This window comes from Leuciscus leuciscus (assembly GCF_965113295.1).
Source record: "Leuciscus leuciscus genome assembly, chromosome: 7".
Classification (NCBI taxonomy): domain Eukaryota; kingdom Metazoa; phylum Chordata; class Actinopteri; order Cypriniformes; family Leuciscidae; genus Leuciscus; species Leuciscus leuciscus.
Genome location: NC_138731.1, coordinates 13,567,469 through 13,593,568, shown reverse-complemented (window position 1 = coordinate 13,593,568; position 26,100 = coordinate 13,567,469). Strand labels below are relative to the sequence as shown.

Below are 26,100 nucleotides of genomic sequence, written 5' to 3'. Positions count from 1 at the left end.
CTGGCGGGACGTGACGCGCACGGGCGCCCGCGCCCTCATTGGTGCTTCGTCACGAGCAGGTCCTGGATAGGTTGCAGCAGTTGCTGCTGAGCAACCAATAGGCGCGCGAGCCGCTCTGCCTAGGTCTGCTTATGCAGCAATGCGTTTTAAACTAATGCAAAATTAAGGATAATTTTTTGGCTTCAGTATTCTCGAGAAAAGGTTTTTTCCCGTAGCGTAAGATAGCTTACGCAACACTCGTTCCCTCATCTAGAGAGAACCGAGGTTACGTTAGTAACCGAGAGCGTTATGGCCCTGTAGATGCAGTTTTTGTAAAAATAGGCTAACGATTGCGTCATAACCACGCAACTCTCTGTCGCACAGTTGAGAAATTACCGCATGGACAGGAGGAGAAGCTCGCGGGCAATCGGGGGGACGTGGAGGCAAAATGACAAAGTAATTAATCAGAATACTTAGCAAAAGTTGCTCCTGCTCCTAGCTCATGGACACCTCCTACTCACACTCTCCGTCTCTGCAAGTTTCGGAAGGGAATGATTCAGATTTCTCTTGGCACAGCTACTAGAAGACAGACGGGTTGCTCACGTCACATCTACGTCGTCAAGCTCAGTTTGAGTCTGCGCAGTACGGTCAGCCATCAGGAAGTGAGAGCTTCTAATTGACTTCACTTTTCTCCGTTGAAACCTATGTACAGTTTAGGTAAGCACAGAGAAATCGGCAGAGATTATGTATTTCAAGACGTTTGTAAAGTTTTTGTCATTAAAATGCTCTTGTGTAGGACAAATTTCTTACGCATCTAATCCCATGCCTCCGTTGCTAATTCCAAAACGTAATTTTAGAGTTAGTAACGGAGGTTTGAGCCACTGATAGCAGACTAATGCTGGGGACACACGACTAGCTGACACATTCTCTGACTGTTTTCATCGACTGCAGCAGATTTTAAACACCGACTTTGAACACAGACTGAACGCGCTGAACACGCGTTTGGGCATGATCAGTCATAAGTATCAAATTACATTCATTATGCAGTTATTAATGCAATTATTAGAGAGAGATGTTGCAATAATGAGACAGAAAAGCATGTGCGTCAATATTATTATTTATTTATTAATTCAATTTGTTTTAGTTAATTCGTTCATTCTTTTTTTTCCCCATTATTGACAGATGACAGTAGATCTATAGCCAAATAAATGAAACACAAAGCCCTTTTAACAAGTAAGCCTATCAATAATTATTTATTTGTTATATTATCTGCAATAAAAATCCGTGCTGCAGGACTATCCATTTATTTAGCCAATATTCAGTTTAATTTTCTATTGATCATAGATAGGACTATATACTTTATTTATTACAATTAACCCTCTGAGGTCTGAGCTGTTTTCTGGGCCTGGAGGTGTTCTGACATGCTCTGACATTTGTGTTTTTTTCTGTTACTAGTGACATTTTCATGGCTAAAGTCTAATTACACTGTATTCAGCACAAACTCTGCTACAATAATATATCAGCAGCATGTATGTAAAAGTTTGTAGTTTTGAGATAATGACATTTATGCGTGGTTTGTGAAAATACAAAAAAAAATTGTCACTGAAATAAGGCCATGAAACCCATACTGATTATTTCTTCACAAGACTTTTGAAAATTGTATGACGTAGCCTAGAATATTTGCTCCAAAACTATGTGAAAATCACCCTGACTGCTCATTCAGATAAGACAATATATTGATTTAAAATTTCTAAGACGTGTTTTGTGTGACAAAGCCATATTCGAAGAGGCGTGATCATCTCATGAATATGTAAGCTTTTAACACCTGAGAAAGACAAAGACACTCCCCTAACTGCCCTATTAGGAGCGATCAGGCCCTGTCATTCAGAGCAACCTTGCACAAAGAATGAGGAGATTTAAAAAAGAATGGCTTTTAGATTGTTTGGATTTATTTACAACACAACACAATCCAAAAATACAAATGACAAAAGAGCACATTGAAAACAATGATCCAAAGACAGAGACCTTTGTGCCATTCCTAAAAACATTGTACATACCATTTCCAAGGTGTTTGATTTTCACTTCACCATGTTCATGTACAGAGACTCATGTGAATGTTGAAGTCAGCAGGACTCAGTTGCATCTGGTCCCTGAAAGAAAAGAAAAAAGTGAACATACTGGTATCAAGAGAAACTAGGCCTGCACGATTTTGGGAATACATTTTAGATTTTTCTGGTTAAAATTGCTTTTTAAAATTCACAGAATACACACACACACACACACACACACACACACAAATGTTTCCAACAATATATAATATAAAGAACACCATATTTGTTGTGCCTTGTAGGCATAAGCTGTGTGCAGTACTGCATAAAATAATTTTATTTTACAAAGCAGCCTATAAATCTTCCAAAAGATTTCAGTAACAATGCTAGAGAAAAATATATTGATTATCTTATGTTACTTCAAATGTTTCCATTCGTTATGATGATATGAAATGAGATAATAGTAAAAACATAAAGCCTAATGTTTGGTGCATTTTTCCTTTCAAACGCAATCGCGCTCCAAAATATGATACATTCAAACCCACAGCGCGCTCCAAAATATGATACATTCAAACGCCATCGCGCTCCAAAATATTAAACATTATGGTTATACATATCTATGTTTGAGCAGATATCCACAAACAGTATTTAACAGTAAACACGGGTCTAAATAGTATAATATTCACCATATATCTAGCAACAGTTCAACTGCAATGTGAAGTTTATGCAACAATACCATAAACTATAAGTAAGAATTTCTTACCTTACATCTTTCTTGTCTTCAAATCGCGTTCTTCTTCTTCTGATGTAAATCCAATGTAAGCTCACAGCGCGTCTTCCAAACTCAACGAAAAGCAGAGACTTGTGAAGTGTTTTGGTGTTTTGTGTTTGAGGTAACGAGGGCGTTCGCGTTCCATGTGGAGATTTGCATGTGAATCTCTTTTGCGCGAGTGGGCGTGGCCGAATTAAAAGTAATTAGCAAGCGTTTGAGATACTGGACATCCTGTTGGTTTTATACAAATTACTTAAACAGAGAATATTTGTTTTCAGTTTGAATCCGATCATTTAAAAGTACACACTTAAATGTGTATAAAGGTGTATGGCTCATAAATGTGTGAGAAGGATTCGCTGAGTTTTGTTTCAGTTTATAGACGTGCTCAAGAAAAAAAAGTTCACCGCGACGGAGAGGCAGAACGCACACCCTGTTTATTTTCTTTATTTTACAAAAGCACAATGTTTTGATTTGATTGTAAGTGGACACATACAAAAGTAGAAATATCACAGATTCTTTTTTTATATTTCTTTTTTCTGTATAACCATAAATGACGGAGTAATTTAAGTTTATTGTACTACAATGTGAAGAAAATCCAGCAAAACGCGGGGCGAGTTTTCCGACCTCAGAGGGTTAAACTGCATGTTTCTATTGATTGTGAAGCTAGACATTGAAAATTGCAGATCAAGCGCATGGGGCTAAATGCTTTTTCTTGATATGAATTGTATCCTATTTTCCGTTATTACAGTTGACTACGCGAAGTGATATGGAACTGTAATGCGGTCAAGACATGCCTGGAGCTACTTTTAAGTTCGGCAGGGGCGGCAGTGGCTCAGTGGTTCATGTAGATTGTCTACAAACCGGAAGGTTGGTGGTTCAATCCCCGGTTCCACCTGACCAAGTGTCGAGGTGTCCTTGAGCAAGACACCTAACCCCAGCTGCTCCCGACGAGCTGGATCGCCTTGCATGGCTGACACCGCCGTCGGTGTATGAATGAGTGAGTGAATGGGTGAATGTGAGGCAATATTGTAAAGCGCTTTGGTGGCCATTGGGTCTGTGAAAGCGCTATATAAATGCAGTCCATTTACCATGCAGTCCATTTTTACTTTAGCCGTGCGTTTCCCTGAAAATAATGCACACCTTAGAACGTTCGTCAACCAATCAGATTCAAGCATTCAACGGCCCTGTAGTATAATTGAAATATAATTGTTATTTTTTATTTTATTTTTATTTGGGTAGTTGACGTGACGTGGCTTTTTCACCATCACAGCAGATAAAAAATAATTTATTTCACATTGTCATCATTTAGAATACTGTAAATGGTTAAACATTTTCTTGTTTTACATGAATTTGTTTTTTTAATAGCCGAGTTATTTTTTTATTTTTTTACAACTTTGAGCCAAATCTCAAAATCGTCCTATGGTGTGACGGTAGACAAAATTATTTAATAAATATTAACTTTTATAAATAAACAAAATAATGTTTACAAATCTTAATGAACACTCCTGGCATAATTGTGCAAGTGTCTATTTCACTAAGTGGCCATCACTTTTCCTATACATACATTTCTAAAAGTGTAGGAATTTAACCCTCTGAGGTCTGAGCTGTTTTCTGGCCCTGGAGGTGTTCTGACATGCTCTGACATTTGTGCTTATTTCTGTTACTTGTGACATTGTCATGGCTAAAGTATTATTACACTGTATTTAGCACAAACTCTGCTACAATAATATATCAGCAGCATGTATGTAAAAGTTTGTAGTTTTGAGATAATGACATTTATGCATGGTTTGTGAAAATACCAAAAAAAATTGTCACTGAAATAAGGCCATGAAACCCATACTGATTATTTCTTCACAAGACTTTTGAAAATTGTATCACGTAGCCTAGAATATTTGCTCCAAAACTATGTGAAAATCACCCTGACTGGTCATTCAGATAAGACAATATATTGATTTAAAATTTCTAAGACGTGTTTTGTGTGAGAAAGCCATATGCGAAGAGGCGTGATCATCTCATGAATATGTAAGCCTTCAACACCTGAGAAAGACAAAGACACTCCCCTAACTGCCCTATTAGGAGCGATCAGGCCCTGTCATTCAGAGCAACCTTGCACAAAGAATGAGGAGATTTAAAAAAGAATGGCTTTTAGATTGTTTGGATTTATTTACAACACAACATAATCCAAAAATACACAACAAATGACAAAAGAGCACATTGAAAACAATGATCCAAAGACAGAGACCTTTGTGCCATTCCTAAAAACATTGTACATACCTTTCATTTCCAAGGTGTTTGATTTTCACTTTACCATGTTCATGTACAGAGACTCATGTGAATGTTGAAGTCAGCAGGACTCAGTTGCATCTGGTCCCTGATAGAAAAGAAAAAAAAGTGAACATACTGGTATCAAGAGAAACTAGGCCTGCACGATTTTGGGAATACATTTTAGATTTTTCTGGTTAAAATTGTTTTTTTAAATTCACAGAATACACACACACACACAAATGTTTCCAACAATATATAATATTATTATTATAACCTTTATTTTACCAGGAAAGAAGCACATTGAGATTAAGAATCTCTTTTACAAGAGCGTCCTGGCCAAGACTGACAGACACAGCACGTTTGAGTTTAACAAACATCCAGCGATACATACACATATACACACACAAGCAAATCCAATAAAATTTCAATATCACTACATAGCTAGCTAAAACATCTACAGCCCGATGTTTCCTTCTCCAAATCATTTAAAAATACTTTAAAAGTGTCCAACGAAACCAGTTTCTTCAGTTTCAATGTACTTTGTAAACAATTCCAGGCAGAGGGAGCAGCAAATTTAAATGCCTTTTTCCCAAATTCTGTACGTGCCACTGGAACAGACAGTAATAATAATTCCTGTGACCGGAGGCTATAGCTACAAGCATACTTTTTACAAATGTATGTACAAAGATATGAAGGAAGAAAACCGAGAATAGATTTGTAAATAAAAACATGCCAGTGTTTTTGTCTTCGGATGGACAACGCAGACCAGCCAACCCGAGCATACAACACACAATGATGAGTGAGGGTTTTAAGATTTGTTATGAACCTCAGTGCACCATGATAAACAGTGTCTAAAGCATGTAAACACTGTGAAGATGCATGCATATATATATAACATCACCGTAGTCCAGTACAGACATAAAAGTCGCTGCAACAAGCCTCTTTTTTGCCTCAAAGGAAAGACAGGATTTGATTCTAAAGTAAATTCCCAATTTTACTTTCAATCTTTTCACCAGTTGCTGGACATGAGGGCCAAAGGAGAGAGCGTCATCAATTAAAATCCCCAGATACCTATACTGAGACACAAACTCAATTTCTGAACCTTGGGACGTAGTAATAGGCAGAAGATTATTATGAGGGATTGATTTGGATTTAGAAAACAACATGAATTTTGTTTTATCAACATTTAAAACTCAAATAAGTTACGCTGAACAATATCAAATGCAAGCTGTAACTGAGAGAGAGCCAGATTGGGTGTGGATGCTGAACTATATATGACTGTATCATCAGCGTAATAGTGAAACTTTACATTATGAACATTATGATCAATATTATTTATATATAGAGTAAATAGGAGTGGTCCAAGGACTGACCCCTGAGGCACACCTTTAGTGGCATTGAGTGAACCAGAGATAAGACCTTCTGCCTGTACACATTGAGTTCTGTTTGAAAGATAGTTATTAAACCAACCGATCGTATATTTAGATAATCCAATACTGACAAGTCGTTGTATCAGTAAAGTATGATCAACAGTATCAAATGCTTTTGATAGATCGATGAATAAGGCTGCACAGTGTTTCTTGTTATCAACAGATTCAATAAAATCATTTAGTACCTTTAGGGCTGCCGTAGTTGTGCTATGTTATATAATGTATATATAATATAATGAACACCATGTTTGTTGTGCCTTGTAGGCAAAAGCTATGTGCAGTACTGCATAAAATAATTATAACAATAACCTATAGCAGCCTATAAATCTTCCAAAAGATTTCAGTAATAATGCTAGAGAAAAATATATTGATTATCTTATGTTACTTCAAATGTTTCCATTCGTTATGATGATATGAAATGAGATAATAGTAAAAACATAAAGCCTAATGTTTGGTGCATTTTTCCTTTCAAACGCGATCGCGCTCCAAAATATGATACATTCAAACGGGATCGCGCTCCAAAATATGATACATTCAAACCCACAGCGCGCTCCAAAATATGATTGGCTACATTCAAACGCGATCGCGCTCCAAAATATGATACATTCAAACGCGATCGCGCTCCAAAATATTAAACATTATGGTTATACATATCTATGTTTGAGCAGATATCCACAAACAGTATTTAAAGGGGTGGTTCGGGATTTTTGACATCGGACCTCATTTTTAAGTCAGCCTGGTTGTTATTCATCAGTGGAGACATTTTAAAAAAAAAATTATCCAGTCCTTATATTTGGATAGTTAGCCGATGCTAGGCTAGCGTGAGTCAATGGTATATGTTAGCCAGCCATTAAAAACCGTTTTACCCACTCCACAGTGCACCAAACGCAAATCAATTATAACACTAGACTATCGATGCAAATGTCCGTTGAGAGAATAATGTTAGAAATCAAACTTACCTTTTCATCACATTGCATTAGTTATAATTTGTTCCCTGTAATCATAAGCCTTGTCTACAGCAGCAGCGGAGTGATATTGATTACCTAGGCAACCGAGTGAGCCGGTACACACATGACGCAAGTGTATTTACCTGCCGCGACTTTGATATCGCTGAGGAATGCTAGCTAACGTTAGCTGGATGTAACGACTGTAGTGCGCTTCTGTTCTGTGTTTACTTTTTGCCGCATTACTTACCAGAGCAAAGTAAAATTCCGCAGCTGCTGAGAAACTAGTTCCTTTGGGATCATTGAGATGAAAGGTAAGTTTGATTTCTAACATTATTCTCTCAACGGACATTTGCATCGATAGTCTAGTGTTATAATTGATTTGCGTTTGGTGCACTGTGGAGTGGGTAAAACGGTTTTTAATGGCTGGCTAACATATACCATTGACTCGCGCTAGCCTAGCATCGGCTAACTATCCAAATATAAGGACTGGATAATTTTGAAAAAAAAATGTCTCCACTGATGAATAACAACCAGGCTGACTTAAAAATGAGGTCCGATGTCAAAAATCCCGAACCACCCCTTTAACAGTAAACACGGGTCTAAATAGTATAATATTGTCACATGCCTGTCCTGTCTTGTGCTGCACATGGGTGTTTTGTTATTTTGGGCCATATGCTCCTGTCTATTGTTTAGCCCCTCCCATCTTGTTATCTGATTATTGGTTAATTTGTCCCACCTGTCTTTCTCGTTACCCTCCTTGTTTGTTCCCCTATTTAGCCTCCCTGTGTTTCTAGTCCTGTGCTGGTTCGTTTGTCCGAGTTTCTCGTTCCTGGAGTTCCTGAGTTTTGAGTTTTGTACCTTGTCTGCATGTCACTAATAAATTTCCTCTGCATTTGTATCCTCGTCTCATGTTAACTATTTCGTGACAGAACGAACCAGCCAAGAATGTGGATACAGCTGAGTGAGATTTTTCCTCAGGGAGAGGATAAAGGGTCTTCAATTTCCTTGTTGGAATACTTCGCTAGGTGCGCTCAAAGGACTATGGAGGAGGAGGAGACCACGGCAGACGGCGGTCAGCTGAAAGGAGAGCCTTCACCGCTGGTCCCGAAACGGAGGAGAAGGAAGAACCCCTCCGTGACTGTTCCGGTGGTCCCAGTTCCGGTGGTCCCAGTTCCGGTGGTCCCTGTTCCGGTGGTCCCTGTTCCAGCGTTCCCGAGTCCGGTGGTCCCGAGTCCGGTGGCCCCAGTTCCGGTGGTCCCGAAACGGAGGAAGAGAAGGAAGACTCCCTCCGTGACTGTTCCGGTGGCCTCAGATCCGGTGGTCCCGAGTCCAATGGTCCCAGTTCCGGTGGTCCCAGTTCCGGTGGTCCCGAGTCCGGTGGTCCCAGTTCCGGTGGACCCGGGTTTGGTGGTCCCAGTTCCGGTGGTCCCAGTTCCGGTGGTCCCTGGTTTGGTGGTCTCAAGTCCGGTGGTGGCCAAAGATGCGGCAGCACCGTCACAACCTCGTAAACGGCGGAGGAGGAGGACTATCCCGGAGCCTACCGTCCCCACCATCAGTCCTGCCATGGCCAAGAGGGCTGTCTTCACCTTCTACGCATTGGCCGTTCTGCGGGCATGGGAAAAGCACATGGGTTCTCCCGAGCCAGAGACTGTTCAAGTTATGTCTACCGATCCAGAGACTGTTCACGTCACGTCTGCCGATCCAGAGACTGTTCACGTCACGTCTGCCGATCCAGAGACTGTTTGCGTCAAGTCTGTCGATGCAGAGACTGTTCCTGTGCTGGAGGCTGTACCTGTCAGTCCTGCCACGGCCAAGAGGGCTGTCTTCATCTTTTATATGGTTGCTGTCCTGCGTGCCTGGGCTGCACACACCACCAAGGTGGCAGCCTCCAGTCCGGTTGGAACCCCAGACACTGTGCTGGAGCCGGTGGTGTCCGTTCCTGAGCCGGTGGTGTCCGTTCCTGTGCCGGTGGTGTCCGTTCCTGTGCCGGTGGTTTCTGTTCCAGTGCCTGTGCCGGTGGTGTCTGTTCCAGTGCCTGAGCCGGTGGTGTCTGTTCCAGTGCCTGAGCCGGTGGTGTCTGTTCCAGTGCCTGAGCCGGTGGTGTCTGTTCCAGTGCCTGAGCCGGTGGTGTCTGTTCCTGTGCCGGTGGTGTCTGTTCCTGTGCCATGGCCGCCATGAGGGGTCGTCTCCGCCCTGGCCGCCCGAGGGGTCGTCTCCGCCTTGGCCACCCGAGGGAGAGTCTCCGCCCTGGCCGCCCGAGGGAAAGTCTCCGCCCTGGCCGCCCGAGGGAGAGTCTCCGCCCTGGCCGCCCGAGGGGTCGTCTCCGCCCTGGCCGCCCGAGGGGTCGTCTCCGCCTTGGCCACCTGAGGGAGAGTCTCCGCCCTGACCGCCCGAGGGAAAGTCTCCGCCCTGACCGCCCGAGGGAAAGTCTCCACCCTGGCCGCCCGAGGGAGAGTCTCCGCCCTGGCCGCCCGAGGGAAAGTCTCCGCCCTGGCCGCCCGAGGGAAAGTCTCCGCCCTGGCCGCCCGAGGGAAAGTCTCCGCCCTGGCCGCCCGAGGGAAAGTCTCCGCCCTGGCCGCCCGAGGGAAAGTCTCCGCCGTGGCCGCCCGAGGGAAAGTCTCCGCCGTGGCCGCCCGATAGACTGTCTGCTCTGCCCTGGCCGCCCGAGGGACTGTCTGCTCTGCCCTGGCCGCCCGATGGACTGTCGTCTCCGCCCTGGCCGCCAGATGAACTGTCCCTCCCTGTCCCCGTTTCCCTCCATGGACCTGGCCCCCCATCCCTCCCCCTGATCCTCCACCAGTCCACCTCCCGCCTGGACTCTTGTTTGTCTGTCACGTCTTGGAGCGTCTGGTAGCCGCTCCGTAGAGGGGGGGTTATGTCACAGTGTCTGGTTTATGTTCCTTGGGTCACCACTAGATGTCCTCCTTCCCCACGGTGTCCATCACACTCTTGAACTACATTCCCCATGATCCCTGTCTTTTCATTGCACTCAGCTGTCCCTTATCACTGATCATTGCACTCAGCCTGTTCCCCATTAGCATTGTCATTTCCCTGTGTATATAACCCTGTCTGTTTTAGTATGTGTCATGGAGTCCTTGTATATTGTCCACCACTTTGAGGTCTGTTTCAGCTCTATCCTAGCCTGTTCTTGTTTCTTGTTTATTAGATTGATTATATGGAGTTTGACCCCTGCCTGTATGACAACGATTTGGATTCCCTATAATAAACATACTTACTGCGATTGGATCTTCGCCCTATTTCCTGTGTGTGAGATCGTGACAAATATTCACCATATATCTAGCAACAGTTCAACTGCAATGTGAAGTTTATGCAACAATACCATAAACTAATAAGTTAGAATTTCTTACCTTACATCTTTCTTGTCTTCAAATCGCGTTCTTCTTCTTCTGAGTTATATCCAATGTAAGCTCAGACGTGTCTTCCAAACTCGACGAAAAGCAGAGACTTGTGAAGTTTTTTGGTGTTTTGTGTTTGAGGTAACGAGGGCGTTCGCGGCCCATGTGGACGATTTGTATGTGAATCACTTTTGCACGAGTGGGCGTGGTCGAATTAAAAGTAATTAGCAAGCGTTTGAGATACTGGACATCCTGTTGGTTTTATACAAATTACTTAAACAGAGAATATTTGTTTTCAGTTTGAATCCGATCATTTAAAAGTACACACTTAAATGTGTATAAAGGTATATGGCTCATAAATGTGTGACAAGTATTCGCTGAGTTTTGTTTCAGTTTATAGACGTGCTCAAGAAAAAAAAGTTTACCGCGACGGAGAGGCAGAACGCACACCCTGTTTATTTTCTTTATTTTACAAAAGCACAATGTTTTGATTTGATTGTAAGTGGACACATACAAAAGTAGAAATATCACAGATTCTTTTTTTATATTTATTTTTTCTGTATAACCATAAATGACGGAGTAATTTAAGTTTATTGTACTACAATGTGAAGAAAATCCAGCAAAACGCGGGGGGCGCGTTTGCCGACCTCAGAGGGTTAATAAAGTTTGTCACAGAAAAAAAATGTCCTTTGGTGTTATGCAATAACCTGATTGCAATATACCAGTTGGGCAATATAATGGACAACTACATTTAGTTTAAAGACCCCATTCAAGGTCATGTGACTGAAGACCCCTATGAAGCCCATGAGCAGTGCACATGGTAAGTATTTCTCTCAGAATTGTTCAAATATTTAACTATGTTTTCAGACCACTGAAGTTAAGGGTTTTTTTGTCCTTTGGTGTGACACCCCTAAATTTCATTTTTTTTTTTTTTAATTTGTATTTCTAACAGCAGGACTATGTAATATTATGCAAATGAATCATGCCAATTGCTAATGACAGTTCCGCTAGTATTAGCATGGTTATTAACTGCCACAAAAGCTCAAATGTCCTTTGGTGTGACAGGAAATGTCATTTGGTGTGACAATTTAGCCTGTCACACCATAGAACACAGATGTCACACAAAAGGACAATACCTCCTTAAGAAGCTATTAAAACAAATAGATAAAGTAAAAAAAAAAAAGAAAAAAAAGTCCTCCTTTATAATTGTTACAATAAACACTTTAGCCTGGTTAAAACCAGACCATTCTCAGTAGTAACTGAGTTATGGTCTGGCAAAGCTTCATTAATAAAAAAAAGGGGCGTCACCAACGGACGTCGCTCAAATGCCTCTGGGCAATTATTGGAAAAACCTAAAACCAATCAGAGCGATCGTCATCGTGTAAAGCCATATGCTGTGTCCCAATTCGCCTAAGTTACACTACGCCATAAAAGTATGCACGCCATAAAAGAATGTGTATCAAAAAAGTAGGCAAGCTTTGGAACATACTACTTCGTCATCTTTATCGGACGGATCTGTCGCGTGCATCCAGTCACGTAAACTGCCCTGTCAATCATCTTGTCACAGTTAAATTCCTCTATTAAATCTAATTTAATTTCCTACCGTTTCGGAGAGAAATGTAGTAGCACTTTCATCTGCCAGTGGGTCTTTCATGGAGACTGTCCTAATGTGTTTGCAATTTGAATATAATAATGCATTTAAAAGTTGGTGTGCTTCACCAACGGACGTCGCTCAAATGCCTCTGGGCGCAATTGGATAGACCTAAAACCAATCAGAGCGATCGTCATCGTGTAAAGCCCGCCTCAACGTTTCTGATTGGTGCCTCGATTTGGACGGATTAGAAATCGGCTTGAATGGGCTCTTTGCCAGACTACTTGCAGAGCAAATCTAAATTTGGCGGAAGTTTGTCTGGGTTTTCCCAGGCTAATAAACACTCTATATTCTGACTCTTTTTATGCAATGACTATCTTTGTCCTTTGGTGTGACATTTTGTCCTATGGTATGACAAACATAAAACAACAGAAAAATATACTTTTAAAATATCTTTTAAAAAAAGAGACAAGTTTGGCATTAGGGGAGTTATAATAATATCTCCTCTTAGATAGGTACAATTTCAAACAGTTTTGTAAGGTTGGCAAAAAAGTTTTATTGACATTCGTAGGGAAAAGTTGATCAAGTTCATCTATTCATGGTGAAAATGATTCTAATTAGTACTTTCATGTAAAATAAATATAACTTTAAGAAAATAATGTTTTAATAATGTGACCAATTCTGTCTCAAGTATTTTTTTTAAAATGTTATTTAATATCATTTCTTAGTACTTTTTAAATGTCACACCATAGGACACATTTTACAGTATGTTGAGTGAAAACGTGAAAAAAATATGTGAAGTCATTGACAAAATGAGTGACCACTACTATTTTCTGAAACTGCAGTTTTCATACAATTTTTTCTGGGCTTCTTCGTCCGAAAACGGGCGAAAACTTGAACGTTTTGAATTGTTTAATTTTTTTGCTTCATCGGATGGGGGTGAAACTTGGTGACTTTTGTTGTATTACCTATATGAACACACAAAAAAATCAAGGAGATGATTCTGATATGTTAAAGGGTCGTAAAAAAAAAAGTCACACTTAGCTTCCTCCCGCCCGAAAACGGGCGACATAGGAAATGAATGGGAAATACGAAAAAATAGGAAAACTCAGAGAAACTTTTGGTGGTACAAGCTACAGATCAGCAACTGTGCTGAAAAAAAGTGTACAGCAATGAAGGGGTGACACTCTAAAACATCAAGAGTGCAAATAAGACACCCTCCCCCCCCCACACACACAAACACACACACACACACACACAGAGAAATGAACTGGTAAGACTGAAACAGCAAATTTTGCCCCAAACTATATAAAAATTATATAATCAGAATAAATCCAAAACTATAGCAAGGAGAATCAAAAGTTAGGTATCGTTTGAAAGAACTCTTTTTAAATTTTTTGAAAATATAAATTACATTACATTTAGACATTGTCCTGCCAAGAAATGGCGGATAAAAGACAATATATATATATAATTTTTATTATGATTTTGCATATCTTTCTTATTTGTCAAGGAATAACTCCGGAAGGAAATAAGGTAGGAGGAAAATTCTTTTTTAGTGAAGTCCCCCTACATGTTAGCTTCATTTGGATAAAAAAATAAAAAATTTTGGATAAAGGAATCAAAAGTTACAGCATTTGGAAAAGAGATAGCCTTTTTGTACAGTCTTTGACACCCCCTCATGGGCAATTTTTTCTCCATGAAGAATATCTTGTCATAAAAGCAATAGATTATGTTAATTTTGGGCTCATTTTAATTGTAATAATATGCTGTAAAAAATGAAGTGCCATTTTAAATTATCTGTGAATGTTTCATGAGCTGTATGATGTTTTTGACACATTGCAGTACATTATTTTATAGATTATGAAAAAAAAGAAATTCTATTTATCAGCAAATAACTCAGCAATACTTAAGAGTTTTTCAAAGTGGATACATTCACTGTAAAGCTCAGACTCTAAGCTTTCAAATGACATCAACTTTGTGTTAATCAAGGCAAGATTTTAGAAAAATATGGTAATGAATATTTTCGCAGCTAGGTGGCGCCTGCTGGCGGTACACTCGGTTTTAGAGGGATTACTCAGCACTCGGTAGGAGTTAATAAAAGTAATTAGATGCATTAAAAAGCTGAGATCCTAAGCTTTAAAATGATATATAATTTGTGTTGTTCCATTCAGTGGTTGCTTAGTAATTAAATGTTTTCTTTCCGAATGGGAATAAATCAAATAAATAAATAAAAAAGCTATAGGCCGCCTATAGGCGGTTATAGGACATGACATAAATTAATACATTTTGAAGCCACTAGATGGCGCTCTTCTCACTTGAATTTTTTTTTTTTTTAGGCCTGCACTCTATTTTGATGTGAAATGTTGCATTTATTGAAAAATAAAATAAAATAAATAAAATAAAAATATATATATTAATTCTAATGGAAAAAATAGCTCATAAAAATTATATAATTAATGCAAAGTATCATAAAAAATTCTAAAAATTCTAAATAATAATCAGAAAACATTATAGAACAAATATATATTTGATTGGTTATCCTGGGAAAAAGTAATGTGAAATTTTAAGGCTTCGTCCGTTTTCGGGCGGGAGGAAGCTAAGTGTGACCCAATTATGAAGAAGCCCAGAGGGTTAAAAAGTTATGTTTTCCAAAAAAGTACTTTTTCTTGGCCATTTGTCAACTACCCATTTTTAGTTGAACTGGGAAGCAAAAGGGAAACTAACCTAGAGTGGATTTCGATTAAGAAACCTAAAACCTAAAATTAGTTCAAATAAGGAACTATAACACTAAAAGATAAATATGTAAAAATAAAATATTGAAATAAGAGTTAAAATAGAGAAAATTTGCAATAAATTAGATTTCAAAAAGAGATTAAAGGGAAATAAATAGGCTAACTCCTATAAGAAAAATAAATATATTAAAAGGGGATAAATAATTCTAACAAGGAAAAAGAGAAACCCAGAAACCATTTTATTTAATTGTTTTATTTGTCATGCATTTATTGACAATCTGTGGTTTCACTGTTATTCCATTGACCATTTTTCTTTTCTGCCATTTCTGTTCTTTCCTGAGAGACAATTCGTTAATTCATTTTTTTTATTTTTTTTTATATAAATTTTGCAACATTATTCTAACTTACCTTTGTCTTTCTGGTCATTTAATCTCTCACTGCTGCTCCCTACGAATCTAGAGTACTGGTCCACGTATCCTCTTGTATGACTTACCTCGGTGCCCATTAGGCCGTGGTGTCCTGGTGACCTGAAGGAGGCGCTACACATGTGTATGTTTTTAACTACAAGACAAAGAAGTTTGTTTGTTCGGGTTTGGTGTATCGTTTTGCAAATCCAGTGACGCTGGTAGTGACGATTCTCTCTGACCAATCAGTGACACTATTTATGAGCCGTACACCGAGCCGTGCAGTGAAAAAACGCCTATACATAGAATACATGAACATGAAAAAAAGCTGCATAATTTGATAAATGTAAATGAGATTTTTAAGTTTTTATTTAAGAATCTGTAAATTTGTGAATGTGTATGTGCTTGAGTTTATGTATTTGTGTGTGCATAGCTTCATGATGTGTACTCAATACGGATACAAAATGTGTGGGTGGGTGTGTGTATGTGAAAAGACTGAGGGACGCAGGTGCACCCCATCTGTACACTCCACAGCAAAGAGTGCAGCTGCTGTGAATCAAATATTCTCCCTCATCTCTGCAGCCTAACTCAGACTAATCACATGTACGTCAGAGCGGCTAACAGAGGTGCTCTCACAAGGGACAGGATGAGGAGAAGAGAGAGATGAAGAGAAGGATGAAAAGGGGGAATGAAAGTAAAGAAGGAAGTGTGGATAGAATGTACTAAGAGAACAAAAAGAAGATTAAGGAAAGACTAATGATTGATAATTATTTAATAAGCTCTGTTACCCATACATTCTGTGTGATGCCTTTATATAAAAAAAAAAATGAAGTGCCATTTCTGAAAACATCATCCATATTGTATACCCAAAGATTATGCGTTCTGAGCTCTCAGAAAATAACATATTTTGAAAAAGAAATCTCAAAAGTACTAATGCCATGTTCCACAAACAGGGTACACAATATTAAACTTAAAAATTTCTCTTTTTTGTATCTTTTTTACAAAGTGTCAGTGAAAGGAAGTACTTAAACTATAAATAAAATGTTGTTTCTCAACCAGAAGAGGTCAGTCTAATTATTATTATATTGGTTATTTTATTTAATGTTTATTTTTATATATTTTGCCAACATCATTATGTATGCGTAAAGTTTGAAACCCTTATTTATGTCATTTTATAATTTTCTAGCAATAAGCATCAAATAAACAAGAAATAATGCATAATAAAAGTAAACAAAACAGTTAACAAACAGTACAATTTGTGTACAATTTTTAAATATTTAATCATATTATTTACTTTGTAATGGAAGTTTGGGAAATCATGCTACAGGACAGCAAGATACAACAACAGAAGAAACTTTAGGGAAAGTGCCAGACATCTGTCTGCTTGTTGAGTCTTGAGCCAAACACTTGGATGAATGAGATAATTGAATTGCATTTTTTCGAAGAAAAGACTACTCTTGATACAACATTTGACATGATATTGCATTTCAGCAGAGCACCTAATTCAGCAGATGCCATAATGGGTAGTTCAACTTTATATCTCTGTCTCAAGGACAGACAGAACAAAACCAAACATGTAAGAGATTCTATTTGGAACACACCACAGCTCGAGTAGATTAGAAAATTTAAATCCATGCAAGTTGCACTCGGCAGTTGGTCAACAGCACAACAAAACAGCCACGCTCAGCAACTGACACAAAGTCAACACTCTAAATTTATCCTAGGACAGTTCGAGCTGCTCTTGCTGAAATGAGGAATTTTGAGACTGCAAATCAATGTCTGACATATCAGACTATTAGTACAAAGAAACTGTGTGTGAGAACATTTTATTGAAATAGAGCAGCTTTTGGATGTAGTTAACTTACATGAATTACTTGTTTAAAATTCAGTTTATTTTGTTGATTGGTGGATAATGGTAGTAATTTTCCCAGCAGAGAAAACTTAATGATTTGATGTAGTAAAGCCTCCAAAAATTATGTGCCACCTTTACATTAATGAACAATATGAATCTGCATTGCATTTAACAATTTGGATGACTAGTGATTTCCTATTACTTAATTCTGAAAAAACAGAGTTTCTAATGATTGGACCAAAAACCTCTGCACGCACTAACCTAGAATACTGTCTAACAATTGATGGCTGCTCTGTCAATTCTTCGTTTTCGGTTAGGAGCCTGGATGTGCTCTTTGATACCAATATATAATACCAATCAGATATCTAGCATCTGTAAAACCGCATTCTTCCATCTTAAAAATATATCTAAATTACGACATATGCTTTCAATGAAAAAATGCGGAACAGTTAGTTCATGCGTTCATGACCTCAAGGCTAGATTATTGTAATGCTCTTATGGGTGGTTGCCCTGCACGCTTAATAAACAAACTACAGCTGGTCCAAAACACAGCAGCTAGAGTTCTGAATACAGTAATGAATACAGTAATTTACTGTTAATTGTACAGTTCTTTACTGTAATCTACAGTATGTTACTGTAAAAATACCATGCACTAAATTAAAATGAGTTAACTAATTTCACTTGCAGAAACCGACTGCTTTAAATTGACCAACTGTCGTTTTAAATGTATTAACTAAAATTCATAATGCACTAATAATGTGAGCAACATATTACTGTGGACTTTCATTTAAGACCACTAAAAAAATATTGTAAATAAAGAGATTACACCATCTGTTAATTAAAGCAACATGCAGCACATCCTCAATGTTTCTAGATCTTCTCCTGGACTGAAGTACAGGCTCTACTCTTCAGCACAATGGTGACCCACAAAACTAAATTTTACAGTAAACTACTGGCAACAGTGTTGCCAGTATATACTGTAACAGTCACCGCCTGTCACAGGGTTTCTTTTAGTCCAGTTGTGGGTGCTATTTGTTTCCTTGCCACTAGGGGGATACAAGAGGGCACATTGTATGAGATAAAACAGGAAGCAGTAGAGTTAGTGCTAAGGTCTGTTTGATGCTGCCTCATGGTTGTTTGCTTACTGTTTCCCAATCCTGTTTGAGAATCTGTTTGTTTCCTGCTCAAATGTAAGTTTAATTGTTTGTATGAATTGTTTGGGTGAACTGATGTGGAATCTATATAGTTTAATGTATGTGTTTGATGTTTTCTTGTAAAGGATTTGTTTGGGATGTAACCATTGCTCATCAGCTGTGGATACTGCTAAGTGTTTATGACCAAACACCCTGCTTATACTACTGAAGCACTCTTCTGATTCGTTTGCTGGGAAACCTTACGACTCACCAAACAACTAAGCGTTGGACAACCTTCTAATTCATCACTATCCACCTTTGCACCTATGTTCAAACTACAGATAAGACTGGCTTCTTTAATTTTCTGAACTGTTGGGGTTCGTGAACCTCAGAGGACTGTGTTGGACATTTCGATACACCCACATGTATATACTAGCTTATGAATGAATTGTATCTCTGTATACAGTATGTTTTGTGAGATATTGGGTTTTTGGATAATGAATTAGTAAAGCTTTGAATATATGAAGAAAGAAACACTACACTTATGTGTATAAGAGTTTATTTTAGATATTTTTCAACTGAGACCAATTGAGCATTGCACACAAGGTGACCCCCTTTTGAAATGTAGCTTGACCAGTGCAAAGAAGCTGGGACTGTTATAATACCTGTTTTATAACTTAGTTTATTCCTGTTAAAATACATTCTGTGGGTGTCTTTTTATCTTAAAGGTCCCCTATTATGCCCCTTTTCACAAGATGTAAAATAAGTCTCTGATGTCCCCAGAGTGTGTACGTGAAGTTTTAGATCAAAATACCCAACAGATCATTTTTTAAAGCATGTTTAAATTGTCATTTTTTTGGGGCTCAGAAAAACACGCTGTTTTAGTGTGTGCCCTTTAAATGCAAATAAGCTGTTGCTGCACGGCCCAGGGGGCAGAGCTTCATGAGCTCGCGCTCAGTCTCTCAGGACAATTTCATCTCATGGAATGATGATGACAATAATATCAGAAACTCTCAGTAACGGTGTTCATTTCGACCCGGAGTCGGACAATAATGCCTACAGAGTCAGAGTGCGGTATAGAGATGGAACAGGTATAGTTTAGTAGTTTAATTACGGTTATAACGTATTTGTCATCTGCTTGTATGTATCCACTATTAATAGCCTACAAGTCTGCTTCGGACGTCAGTTTTACTTCAGAAAATCACCGTAAGAGCTGAGTAAACACAGTGAGTTATAAGAAGTGCGCTATGGCGTTATATGTGTGCCTCAATCCTGAGGGAGTAATTGTACGTTTTGAGCACAGAGAACTATATTTTGCAAGCACATAACATTATATTTTGAACCGAAATTAACAATCGCAAAAAAAAAAAATTCGTTTGAGCAAAGAAAAAACGATTCCGTGCTCAATAAATGTATTTGCTTGTTTGCTATTATCCATAACGTGCAATAATAACCCCTCTCACGCAGTTTACTCAGGTGCTCTCTCACAAACTTATTCTCTGCGCTCCTGTCAAGTCTCTCTCTCTCTCTCTCTCTCTCTCTCTCTCTCTCTCTCTCTCTCTCTCTCTCTCTCTCTTAATTCTGTGCGCGCTCAACTCTTGACACACACGCTCGCTCAACTTGCAACAGCGTTACAAGTGTGCCACAAAATCAACCAATCGGAAAATTAAAGGTCAATTGTGATTGGCTGTTGGTCTCCAATCAAATCGCTAGTAGAACCAAAGCCCGTCTTGTAGAACTATCCATAGATATCCATATATATATCCATATATAATCCTTTATTATATGATATCTATGGAACTATCTACAGCATCCCGGAAGCTTACTGAAAAAAAAAAATAGAAAAAAATAACTGACTACAGCGAGACTAATGGATTAAAACACATTTTGGTAAGTATTTTTTTATTTATTATTTACTTAAAAGTGCCTTGTTATACATTCCTATTATTCAAATCAGTTAAATGATTATTAGGCTGCATAAATTAGGTCAGCTAGAACCGGGAACATGTCCTATAACAATGGCAAAGAAGAATGGCATCTACGCTAATGTTAGTCTTTCTGCTTATTCCGAGGTTTACTGTAATCAGCTGGATCCAGGTCGTATCCAGATCAGATGGTGGACCTGTGTGTAGACACGACCACAATGCATGATGTAGTCAGCCGGATCCGGGCCGTATCCAGACCAGATGAAGGGCCTGCACCTAGACACGACCACAACGCATCCCTGAAGTGTCAGCAGAGATTTTGCCAACTAGACTCTCCCCTGTGAAGGCCTCATCGACACGACAGCAATCGACACTGATCCTCAACAAACCCGTCTCCATTCCGGCGTGACTCCGATCTTCAACCGGATAATCGGAACTGGATAATATTCTGATTGTTCCAAACCAATCTGACTTCTGACCTATAATGCTGCCTGAATCATAATCATACACTGTTCGTTCATTGGCCAGAGGAGAACTGGCCCCCCGACTGAGCCTGGGTTCTCCCAAGGTTTTTTTTTCTCCATTCTGCCACCTGATGGAGTTTTGGTCCCTTGCCACTGTCGCCTTTTTCCACCTTTGTTGCCATTGGCTTGACTTGCTTAGTTGGTGACATTAAATGTAACATTTAATTTAATATTTAAAAATAATATTGATCTGCCTGCATTGACACTTATTATACAAGAACTGAACTGAGCTAGACGATGACATTTTTAAAACAAAAATGAAACGTCACTGAACTTACTTAAGCTGGACCGTGACACAATTTTTTATCTGGAAAACAAACTTTTTTACATTATTTTCCTGTTATCTCTGTAAGCTGCTTTGAAACAATCTGTATTGTAAAAAGCGCTCTATAAATAAATTTGACTTGACTTGACTTTGGATGGTGTCTGAGTGGTGTCTGAAAGAAAAAGAGGCCATACAAATCCATACAAATCCATTCATAACTATGTTTGGAAACCCTCAAAACTGATGTAAACGCATCTATTTCATTTTGCGCACAAGCAGTATTTCGTCGCTTGATAAACTTATGGTTGAGCCACTGTAGTCACTTGGACTATTTTAAACGTTGTCTTTACTAACTTTTTTGGGCCGGGAAGTTTCAATAACATAGAAGCCTATGGAGGAGTGAGACAGCTCTCAGATTTCATCAAAAATATCTTAATTTGTGTTCCGAAGAACGATGAAAGTCTTACGGGGTTGGAACAACATGAGGTTGAGTAATTACTGACAGAATTTTCCTTTTTGGGTGAACTAACCCTTTAATACAGTGTCTGTTTTTACAAGAATACAGTTCAACATAAGCCTATACCATTTTATACATACTATTATACTAGTGGGGTCTACATTTATTATCAGTTTTGTTTTGATAAACATGACACAATACAACATTGTGCCTACATGAAAAGAGCTTTTACTGTTATAAAAATACAGATTTGTCAGCATTAGTGAAACTGAAAGTGTAAGAATAAACCACTGATCAGTGGAATAAATATGAAACACACATGATTGTTGTCATGCGATGAATCGGGCCAGTCGTGAAACAGCTATCATTGGAGCTTGTATAGCCGCTCTTGAGAATCTGCGCAAGCTGAGTCAGCCGTCTGCTCTAGAATCGTTCTCGCGGTACTTTGATGGCATACGTCAAAGTGACAGCGTTGGCGCTGTCTCAGGTCGGACTGCTTCAAGTCAGCCGCCGATCGGTCTGCGCAGCACTGCATGTAGTCGAACAAACCTTGAGTTAAGTTACTAAAACTGACAATATTAATTTGGTTCCACCTGTGAAGCTTCTACTTAACAGGTGCTTCATGTGAGAGTAAGTAAAATTGTTGACTTTTATGTTGCGATTGTAGCTCTGTGTAGCGTTGATTTGAATCTCTATCTTACTATTATTCTTTCTGGTAACACTTTAGAATACTGTTCAAACAAGCAACAAATGAGTAATGCATTATTAAAACTCAAGTAACTACTATTAACTAACAATAAACTCTGATTAGTAAGTAATAGCACTTAGTCTAATGTGGTACTTAACTATTAGCTAATCAATAACTACTATTTTTCATACCTCCCAGAAGACTACTAAGACTATACAGGTTCATAATTAACATGAAGAATGCATAATGTATAATTAATTCTAAAGTTAAGATCATGGTAACCCATTAGTAATGCCTCGAGTATTACCAAATCCTTTAGAAGGAATTACTAATTATTTGGAACAGTATTCTAAAGTGAAAATCATGATAACTCTCTAGTATTGACTGAAGTCATTGTACGCTTTTGAGGTTTTTGTAAGGTTTTTTATAGTAATGACTCAAGTGTTACTACATCCTTCTAAAGAAAACTACACTCTAAAAAGAGATGTTAAAATGACACATGTTGTGTCAGTTCTCTTACGAGAGGTTCTCTCGTACTTGCGTAAGATATCTTACGCTAGGGGAAAACCTCTTTTCCTCGAGATATTGAAGCCAAAAATTATCCTTAATTTTGCAATAATGTAAAACGCATTGCGGCAGCATGCAGACATGGGCGAGACAGCTCGCGCGCCCATAGGCTGCTCTGCGGCAACTGCATCAGCCTATCGATAGAGGCCCCTCATGACGTCAGAACCAATGAGGGCGCTTCGCGCCCAATACGTCATGTCCCGCCGAAAGCGGGTGGGGCTAGGGCTATAAATACGGCCCCGAGAGGCTGGTTTGGTCAGTTTTTTATCTCTTCAGCGGACTACGCATCGCTGGATCCTGAGAGGAAGCCGCGCCGTCTGACTCAAGCACCCAGCGGGATTTATCTGCATCTGAAGCTGCTGGTCGACAACTCGCCGCCTTCAGTCGCCTTCCTGCTGACGCTTTCCGGCGTACCTATATCCTTTCATTGCTGTGTGTGTGTTCGCCGCTGCGACATGCCCACTTATTTCCTAAAAGAGCACGAAGCGTCTTTTTCAAGATGCCTCGTTCTTCCTGCGGCTCATGCCGAGCTCCACTCAGCGACGGGGACCACCATGTCATCTGTGTTTCCTGCCTGGGTGAGGATCACGCAGCTATCGAGCTCGCCGAGGGCGGCTGCCCTCACTGCGAATTAATGTCTATGGTGACTCTGCGGACTCGCCGGGCATTCTTTCTCCAAGCTGCGTCTTCGCCCGCCGGGCTGCCGCGCCGTAAAAAGTGCCGCGCTCAGCGGGTCCCTGAACCTCCTCCATCCCGCGAAAGCTCGCCGGTGCGCCCGCTAGCTTCGCCGCCTGCTTCACCCGAGTCTCTCACCGCCGGTCAGCGGTCGCCGTCTGCCGCCGCTGCCGCCATTGAGGATTACGGGGAAGCCGTACAGGTGGAGGACGATAGTTGCTCTATCCTAGCGTCGGGCAGTGAGGACTGGTCGAGCTCCGCGGACCTCGCACCATCTTCTCACCCGCCCTCTGGGAAGAGAGCCAGCATTGAGGCGGAGCTTATGCGTCTCCTCGAGCAGGCCGTCGAGAGCCTCGGCCTTGAGTGGTCGACGCCCCAGCCGCCTGCACTCAACCGCCTGAACGGCTGATTTCTGCGAAGGGACCGTACTTCACAGCCTTCAAGACCAGCCCCCTTCCTTCCTGAGCTTCATGAAGAGGTCGCTAAGTCTTGGAGCGCTCCCTTTTCAGCTAGAGTGCGTACCCCCGCTTCCGCAGCATTCTCCGTAGTTGACGGTGCTAAGGAAAAAGGGTACCACTCTCTTCCTCCCGTCGAGGAAGCGGTAGCCGCCCATCTTTGCCCGCCCTCTGCTGGACGGCGTGCTAAGACGGCGCTGCCATCTAAATCCTGCCGCACTTCCTCAGCTTTGCTCGGTCGCGCTTACACCGCCGCCGGGCAGGCTGTTTCGGCGCTCCACTCAATGGCCATACTCCAAGTCTTCCAGGACAACCTTCTCCGAAAAATGGACGAGGAAGGACCGGAAGCTGTGAGCCTACCGGATTTAAGGAGCGCGACGGATCTCGCCCTTCGCGCCACTAAATCCGCCGCGCAGGCCATGGGGCGGAACATGGCTTCTCTCACCGTTGCTGAGAGACACCTGTGGTTAACGCTCTCGGAGATGTCGGACTTGGAACGCTCTACGTTTCTCGACGCCCCCGTCTCCCCCGCTGGCCTTTTCGGATCGTCTGTCAAGGACTTCGCAGACAGATTCGACGAGGTTCAGAAAACATCGCAGGCCATGAAACATTTCCTGCCCAAGCGCTCAAGCTCCGCAGCAGGTCGCTCAAAACAGCCGTCTGCTCGCAGCTCCCAGCCGCAACCCTCAGCTGCCGCCGCCTCGCAGCGCCGACAGCCCAAGGATCAGAGACCGCGCTCCCGCTCTGCCGGCCGCCACCCCCCGCCGTGTGGGCCACGGCCAAAGATCGAGGTAAAGCCCGAGGCCTCTAAGTCTTCCTAGCCAGTCTACGGAAGCGACGGTGTTCAAGTCCCGCTGCGGCCGGACTTCCACCAAAAATTTTCGCTCGCTCAGTTCCAGTAATTGCGACTGTTCCAGCGTATTCGGCAGTAAACAAGTCGGCAGCACAGCCCGCTTGCCTGCACACAAACACCGTTTTTACGGCGACCCAGATAAATCCCAAAAAGAGTGTATTTTCTGGTATTCCGGCCACGGCCGATGGTGTTATGAGTGTAGTAAAAATGCCCACTGCCCAGTGCCCATTCCTACACACAGACACGGCCCGCCACACACGGCCTGCACGAATAAAATCGACTTATGTCGGTTGTGCACCAAATGTAGTGATTGTGCCCATGTCCCAGTGCCCACAAACACTACATGCTACATGTCTCACGGTTTCTGTAAAAACGAAACCAACACACATACAGTCTGCACAAACAGACGGTGTTTTCAGCGTTATAGATGGGCCCGTTGTCCCGCGCCCTCATTCGCTCACAGACATATTACACCCCACGGGGCTCACCACGCTCGCTCTCTCTCAGCGCACCGCTGCAGAAGAGCTGAGAGCGGGCAAGCTGCCCGCTGTGATCAGCGCGCCCCCAGTCTCACACGCTGCGAACGCGGCGCTCATGTTACAGCACACCGTTGCTCTCCGCTCGCCACTACATTGCGACCAGAGCCCAGATATCATTCTACCCCTAGCCACTCACGCGAAAGCGTGGGCAGAGCTCCCAGGTGTATCAGAATGGGTGCTGAACATTATAAAAAGAGGCTATTCGCTACAGTTCGGTCGACGCCCGCAACGCAAAGCGGCGCGAATCGAGACTACGGTAAAGAAGGAAGTAACTCACCTACTTCGAGCCGAAATAGCGAAGTTACTGAGCAAAGGGGCTATAGAACCTTTATCACAAGCTCAGAGCGAAGGGGGGGGCATGTACAGCAGATATTTTCTGGTACCCAAAAAAGACGGGGGTCTCAGACCCATTCTAGATCTAAGACGACTAAACAAAGCACTTCTGAAACGACGGTTCAGAATGCTCACGACCAAGAAAATCCTCTCGCAAATTTGCCGAGGGGACTGGTTCATGTCGATAGATCTGAAAGACGCCTATTTTCAAATACAAATAGCGTCACGTCACAGGCGATTTTTGAGATTCGCCTTCGAGGACCAGGCATATCAGTACACAGTCCTGCCATTTTGCCTATCCCTGGCA

At 41.0% G+C, this 26,100-nt stretch overlaps 1 long non-coding RNA gene across 1 annotated transcript in view; it reads left to right on the top strand.

Moving 5' to 3' along the window:
• The window catches only part of LOC309503548, a 454,680-nt gene extending 428,872 nt beyond the window's left edge, over positions 1-25,808 (top strand). Inside the window, exons 2-3 of the long non-coding RNA XR_014207717.1 lie at positions 3,611-3,893; positions 25,060-25,808. This is a non-coding gene — a long non-coding RNA (uncharacterized lncRNA). The remainder of the gene's footprint in view (positions 1-3,610; positions 3,894-25,059) is intronic.
• Positions 25,809-26,100: the final 292 nt, after the last annotated feature.